Source organism: Cherax quadricarinatus, chromosome 11, assembly GCF_038502225.1.
Source record: "Cherax quadricarinatus isolate ZL_2023a chromosome 11, ASM3850222v1, whole genome shotgun sequence".
Classification (NCBI taxonomy): Eukaryota; Metazoa; Arthropoda; class Malacostraca; order Decapoda; family Parastacidae; genus Cherax; species Cherax quadricarinatus.
Window position 1 is genome coordinate 48,808,515 of NC_091302.1, and position 8,211 is coordinate 48,816,725.

The 8,211-nt window shown below is 49.2% G+C and overlaps 1 protein-coding gene across 5 annotated transcripts in view; it reads right to left on the reverse strand.

Moving 5' to 3' along the window:
* LOC138852565 (hexosaminidase D) overlaps window positions 1–8,211 on the reverse strand; it is a 330,048-nt gene that overhangs the window by 85,706 nt on the left and 236,131 nt on the right. For all 5 annotated transcript variants that reach the window (XM_070084102.1, XM_070084100.1, XM_070084101.1 and 2 more), the window contains one exon: window positions 7,898–7,981. The gene's annotated coding sequence lies outside the window, so the exon portion shown is untranslated. The remainder of the gene's footprint in view (window positions 1–7,897; window positions 7,982–8,211) is intronic.

The window sequence follows — 8,211 nt, forward strand, 5'->3', positions numbered from 1 at the left end:
AGTCTCAACCATGAGAAACTCGCTCGGACTGCCAATCCTTAGGCTCATTAATGGCTCAATAAACACAATCATACTACAACTTCAGCATTTCACTCATTTCCTTGATGTCATCGGTGTAGGTTTAATCTTGTTTAAGCAAGGGCCCGATACTGGATGTGAATTTTTGCCCTGCATTTGGAAAAAAAAAAAAAGTATTTAGGATTTCTCTCGATTCCATTTATGACTCTTGGTTTCCCTCGTCTCTCGTGGACCTTGAACGATGCCTTCAATCTGAACTCAGGCATCTCCATTTCCCTTGCTAATATTTCTTTGTTTTTTTTAAGAAAGTCTATAGCCAATGAGAAGTTCTGTGATTCTTTGTCTTCGTTTGTAGAGGGAACGTCTTTCTCTAACCTGCATTTTCTCTTTTTATTTCTTAATGGTTCGTTTCTGTAGTGTACTTCTGGTGTAATTAAGGCCAGTGTGTCAGCTGGTGCTGGGGTGGTGGTAGTGTATTGCAGTGCAGCTAGTGGTGGGAGTGTGTCTCACAGCTGGTGCTGGGAGTATCACAGCTGGTGCTGCGAGGATGTCTCACAGCTGGTGCTGGGAGTATCACAGCTGGTGATGCGAGGATGCACCACAGCTGGTGCTGCGACGATGCACCACAGCTGGTGCTGCGACGATGCATCACAGCTGGTGCTGGGAGTATGTGTATCACAGCTGGTAAGTTTCAAGCACATAAGGTTAAGTGCTGACCTGTGTGAAGAAACATGACAGTGAACTCCTTGTCTGAGTATGAAGGCAACATGCACGAGTGGGGCAGGGCACAGTAGGGCGGGGCAGGGCACAGTAGGGTGGGGCAGGGCACAGTAGGGTGGGGCAGGGCACAGTAGGGCGGGGCAGGGCACAGTAGGGTGGGGAAGGGCACAGTAGGGCGGGGCAGGGCACAGTAGGGTGGGGCAGGGCACAGTAGGGTGGGGCAGGGCACAGTAGGGCGGGGCAGGGCACAGTAAGGCGGGGCAGGGCACAGTAGGGTGGGGCAGGGCACAGTAGGGTGGGGCAGGGCACAGTAGGGTGGGGCAGGGCACAGTAGGGTGGGGCAGGGCACAGTAGGGAGGGGCAGGGCACAGTAGGCACGGGGCAGGGCACAGTAGGGTGGGGTAGGGCACAGTAGGGCGGGGCAGGGCACAGTAGGGAGGGGCAGGGCACAGTAGGGTGGGGCAGGGCACAGTAGGGTGGGGCAGGGCACAGTCGGGGGGGGCAGGGCACAGTAGGGTGAGGCAGGGCACAGTTGGGTGGGGCAGGGCACAGTACGGGGGTGCAGCGCACAGTAGGGTGGGGCAGGGCACAGTAGGGTGGGGCAGGGCACAGTAGGGCGGGGCAGAGCACAGTAGGGTGGGGCAGGGCACAGTAGGGCGGGGCAGGGCACAGTAGGGTGGGGCTGGGCACAGTAGGGTGGGGCAGGGCACAGTAGGGTGGGGCTGGGCACAGTAGGGCGGGGCAGGGCACAGTAGGGAGGGGCAGGGCACAGTAGGGCGGGGCAGAGCACAGTAGGGTGGGGTAGGGCACAGTAAGGTGGGGCAGGGCACGATAGGGTACCTGGAGTTTACCTGGAGTTTACCTGGAGAGAGTTCCGGGGGTCAACGCCCCCGCGGCCCGGTCTGTGACCAGGCCTCCTTAGGTCAGTGTCCCAGGATGCGACCCACACCAGTCGACTAACACCCAGGTACCCATTTTACTGATGGGGAACATAGACAACAGGTGGAAAGAAACACGTCCAATGTTTCTACTCTGGCTGGGAATCGAACCCAGGCCCTCGCCGTGTGAAGCGAGAGCGTTAACCACCAGGCCACCAGGGTACAGCAGGGCTACATTGTTATCTACACCTGTAAATTTCTAGAAGGCTTGGTTCTAAATCTGTACACACAAATCATTCCCCACAGCAGACGGTGTAAAATACCCCCAAAGAAAAGCAGGGGCGCTACAACTCAATAAGTGTGAAAGTACCAAGACTTTTTAACATCCTCCCTCCATACATAAAGGGGATTGCCAACAGACCCTGCTTTTCACCGAAGGTATCTTGCACTGTCTGTCAACCCTTTTGTAGTAATTTCAGTGTGCAGGTTTGGGACCAATTCCTGCAGTATCTTCCAGGTGTAGATTATGATGCATCTTTCTCGCCTACGTTCTAAGAAGTACAGTTCCAGGGACTTGAGTCACTTCCAGTAATTTAGATGCTTGACTGAGTTAATATGAATTCTAAAGGCTCTCTGTACATTTTCAGCTCAGAAATTTCGCCTGCCTTGAAGGAGGCTGTTAGTACACAGCAATATTCCAGCCTAGAGAGAACCAGTGACCTTGAGATTATCATCACTGGCTTGGCATCTCTAAGCTGAAAGTTCTAGTTAACGAACCCATTATTTACCTCCTTGAATGTGAGATCATTTGACATTATCACTTCCAAGTCTCACACATTAAATCGCAACCACTGAGACTTGTCGCAGCCACTACTGCTTGTCGCAGCCACTAGTGCTTGTCGCAGCCACTAGTGCTTGTCGCAGCCACTAGTGCTTGTCGCAGCCACTACTGCTTGTCGCAGCCACTACGAGCTCAACCCACATAACCTGTCAGGTGTCTTCTGCATTCCTTCCCTTCACAATGCAACAAACAGTGGTGCCAGAGGTGCGCCACCTGTCCGCACTTACTTGCTGCCGCCGCCACAAGCAGCTGCAGTAACAGCAGTTGTATCAACTGCAGTAGCAACATGGATGCCACAGCCACTGCCAGCCGGCTAAAGCAGCAACAACAGCACCAATACTAAGAGCGCTACTGTCACTAGAAGCAGAAGCAGCATCTAAAGCAGCAGCAGCAGCCGCCCCATAACAAGCAGTCAGTAACATCATCAGCATCAGACGTCAGGGATCAACTACTGAAGGTGTTGAGAGGGCCAACACTCCCTGGCACCACTACCTCTCTCCTCTGTGACACCCTCACCTCAGTCCCACACACACACACACACACACACACACACACACACACACACACACACACACACACACACACACACACACACACACACAATCACTGCTAGGAACAAGGAAGAAAGAATATCTGAAGGAATATCCTGAGGTCTTCCACTCCACTACATAGCATGGGTTCAGTGAGTACACTAAGGGAAAGTTCAATAAACGTGAAGGGACCAAGACTTTTCAATACCCTTCCCTCATACATAAGAGCGATTATCGACAGACCGCCATGTTGTCTTCCTGATTAGCTGGGCTGTGGTGCACACGTTGGACTGCGTGAGGCTGTGACTGACAACCTGGTCGATCATACCATCAACCAGGTCTGGTCTGGGACCAGGCTGCATGGACTATGACCCCCGGAATCTACTACAGGTAGACTACAGGTAGATTACAGGTAGACTACAAATAGTGCATGTGTCTGGCTCTTGGAAGAGAGAGTCAATAGTGAAAGGATTTTGTTACCATTTTGAGTACACGAAAAAACACCCAATTTCCTGAAGAGTTTTTCGTTGCTTTTGTGTTTGTTATCACTGTGATTGTCCTTTGTGTTGCGTGTGTTTTTACTGAAAACAATTTTCTTTACTCAGACGTTACAAACACAGTTTTCTTGACGCAGACGTTACAAAAGCAGAGTCACAAACACACAGCAGTCACATTCACAAACACAGTTGCAGTCACAAAACACATTCGCAAACACAATCACTATTACAAAATACAGTCACTGTAGCAAAACAGTTACATTCACAAACACAGTCACAAAACACACTGTCACAGTTACAAAATACACAGTCACAGCACACGTCACAAAACGTACAGTCATATACATGAACCAACCTACACCAACACTGGTACACCATGAACCAACCTACATCAACACTGGCTACACCATGAACCAACCTACATCAACACTGGCTACACCATGAACCTACCTACATCAACACTGGCTACACCATGAACCAACCTACATCAACACTGGCTACACCATGAACCTACCTACATCAACACTGGCTACACCATGAACCAACCTACATCAACACTGGCTACACCATGAACCAACCTACATCAACACTGGCTACACCATGAACCAACCTACACCAACACTGGCTACACCATGAACCAACCTACATCAACACTGCTACACCATGAACCAACCTACATCAACACTGGCTACACCATGAACCAACCTACATCAACACTGGCTACACCATGAACCAACCTACATCAACACTGGCTACACCATGAACCAACCTACATCAACACTGGCTACACTATGAACCAACCTACATCAACACTGGCTACACCATGAACCAACCTACATCAACACTGGCTACACCATGAACCAACCTACATCAACACTGGCTACACCATGAACCAACCTACATCAACACTGGCTACACCATGAACCAACCTACATCAACACTGGCTACACCATGAACCAACCTACATCAACGCTGGCTACACCATGAACCAACCTACATCAACGCTGGCTACACCATGAACCAACCTACATCAACACTGGTACACCATGAACCAACCTACATCAACACTGGCTACACCATGAGCCAACCTACATCAACACTGGTACACCATGAACCAACCTACATCAACGCTGGCTACACCATGAACCAACCTACATCAACGCTGACTACACCATGAACCAACCTACATCAACACTGGCTACACCATGAACCTACCTACATCAACACTGGCTACACCATGAACCAACCTACATCAACACTGGCTACACCATGAACCAACCTACATCAACACTGGCTACACCATGAACCAACCTACACCAACACTGGCTACACCATGAACCAACCTACATCAACACTGCTACACCATGAACCAACCTACATCAACACTGGCTACACTATGAACCAACCTACATCAACACTGGCTACACCATGAACCAACCTACATCAACACTGGCTAAACCATGAACCAACCTACATCAACACTGGTACACCATGAACCAACCTACATCAACACTGGCTACACCATGAACCAACCTATATCAACACTGGCTAAACCATGAACCAACCTACATCAACACTGGTACACCATGAACCAACCTACATCAACACTGGTACACCATGAACCAACCTACATCAACACTGGCTACACCATGAACCAACCTACACCAACACTGGCTACACCATGAACCAACCTACATCAACACTGGCTACACCATGAACCAACCTACATCAACGCTGGCTACACCATGAACCAACCTACATCAACACTGGCTACACCATGAACCAACCTACATCAACACTGGTACACCATGAACCAACCTACACCAACACTGGCTACACCATGAACCAACCTACACCAACACTGGCTACACCATGAACCAACCTACATCAACGCTGGCTACACCATGAACCAACCTACATCAACACTGGTACACCATGAACCAACCTACACCAACACTGGCTACACCATGAACCAACCTACACCAACACTGGCTACACCATGAACCAACCTACATCAACACTGGCTACACCATGAACCAACCTACATCAACACTGGCTACACCATGAACCAACCTACATCAACACTGGCTACACCATGAACCAACCTACACCAACACTGGTACACCATGAACCAACCTACATCAACACTGGCTACACCATGAACCAACCTACATCAACACTGGTACACCATGAACCAACCTACACCAACACTGGCTACACCATGAACCAACCTACATCAACACTGGCTACACCATGAACCAACCTACATCAACACTGGTACACCATGAACCAACCTACATCAACACTGGCTACACCATGAACCAACCTACATCAACACTGGCTACACCATGAACCAACCTACACCAACACTGGCTACACCATGAACCAACCTACATCAACACTGGCTACACCATGAACCAACCTACATCAACACTGGCTACACCATGAACCAACCTACACCAACACTGGCTACACCATCAACCACTGGCTACACCATGAACCAACCTACATCAACACTGGCTACACCATGAACCAACCTACATCAACACTGGCTACACCATGAACCAACCTACATCAACACTGGCTACACCATGAACCAACCTACATCAACACTGGCTACACCATGAACCAACCTACATCAACACTGGCTACACCATGAACCAACCTACATCAACACTGGCTACACCATGAACCAACCTACATCAACACTGGCTACACCATGAACCAACCTACATCAACACTGGCTACACCATGAACCAACCTACATCAACACTGGCTACACCATGAACCAACCTACATCAACGCTGGCTACAACCAACCTACATCAACGCTGGCTACACCATGAACCAACCTACATCAACACTGGTACACCATGAACCAACCTACATCAACACTGCGACACCATGAACCAACCTACATCAACGCTGGCTACACCATGAACCAACCTACATCAACGCTGGCTACACCATGAACCAACCTACATCAACACTGGCTACACCATGAACCAACCTACATCAACACTGGCTACACCATGAACCAACCTACATCAACACTGGTACACCATGAATCAACCTACATCAACGCTGGCTACACCATGAACCAACCTACATCAACACTGGCTACACCATGAACCAACCTACATCAACGCTGGCTACACCATGAACCAACCTACATCAACACTGGCTAAACCATGAACCAACCTACATCAACACTGGTACACCATGAACCAACCTACATCAACACTGGTACACCATGAACCAACCTACATCAACACTGGCTACACCATGAACCAACCTACATCAACGCTGGCTACACCATGAACCAACCTACATACACCATGAACCAACCTACATCAACACTGGCTACACCATGAACCAACCTACATCAACACTGGCTACACCATGAACCAACCTACATCAACACTGGCTACACCATGAACCAACCTACATCAACACTGGCTACACCATGAACCAACCTACATCAACACTGGCTACACCATGAACCAACCTACATCAACGCTGGCTACACCATGAACCAACCTACATCAACACTGGCTACACCATGAACCAACCTACATCAACACTGGCTACACCATGAACCAACCTACATCAACACTGGCTACACCATGAACCAACCTACATCAACGCTGGCTACACCATGAACCAACCTACATCAACGCTGGCTACACCATGAACCAACCTACATCAACACTGGCTACACCATGAACCAACCTACATCAACGCTGGCTACACCATGAACCAACCTACATCAACACTGGTATACCATGAACCAACCTACATCAACGCTGGCTACACCATGAACCAACCTACATCAACGCTGGCTACACCATGAACCAACCTACATCAACACTGGCTACACCATGAACCAACCTACATCAACACTGGCTACACCATGAACCAACCTACATCAACGCTGGCTACACCATGAACCAACCTACATCAACACTGGCTACACCATGAACCAACCTACACCAACACTGGCTACACCATGAACCAACCTACATCAACACTGGCTACACCATGAACCAACCTACATCAACACTGGTACACCATGAACCAACCTACATCAACGCTGGCTACACCATGAACCAACCTACATCAACACTGGCTACACCATGAACCCAGCCTTGACAACATTCTCTCTCTCTCACCAGTAAGATAAGACAGACAACAATGGAAACTAAGGACATCAACGTACACACAGATGACATTAGCAATAAAACGTAATGAGTTTAGAGACAACAGTTGGGCAGCAGCCAAATATTACAGCCATCACGGACACAATACTTCACGGCTGGCTTCGCCTTGCTAGCACAAACAGCCTGATTGATCAGGCCATCAACCAGGCGGTCTGACCCGGGACCTGACACATCAGTAAACAACAGCAACCAACCTTTAAGCTGTCGTTTGTCTTGGCTTCTCTCAGCACACAGATCATAACACCACTGACTCTTGGTGATCTCCCTCTTTCTCACTCCTGGAAAAGAAAAACATTTAGGTTATAATGTAAGAACATAAGAAAGAAGGAGCACTGCAGTAGGCCTACTGGCCCATGCTAAGCAGGTCCAAATCACCTACTGGCTAAGCTAGTCAGGTAGAGTGGTAGAGTGTCTGAAGAATGAGAGGTAATGGGTTTGTTGTGAGGGAGAGGAGGGAAGCTTCCCTCCTCTGCATCAAGGAGCCCTCCAGCGGCATCAAGGGTTTGGG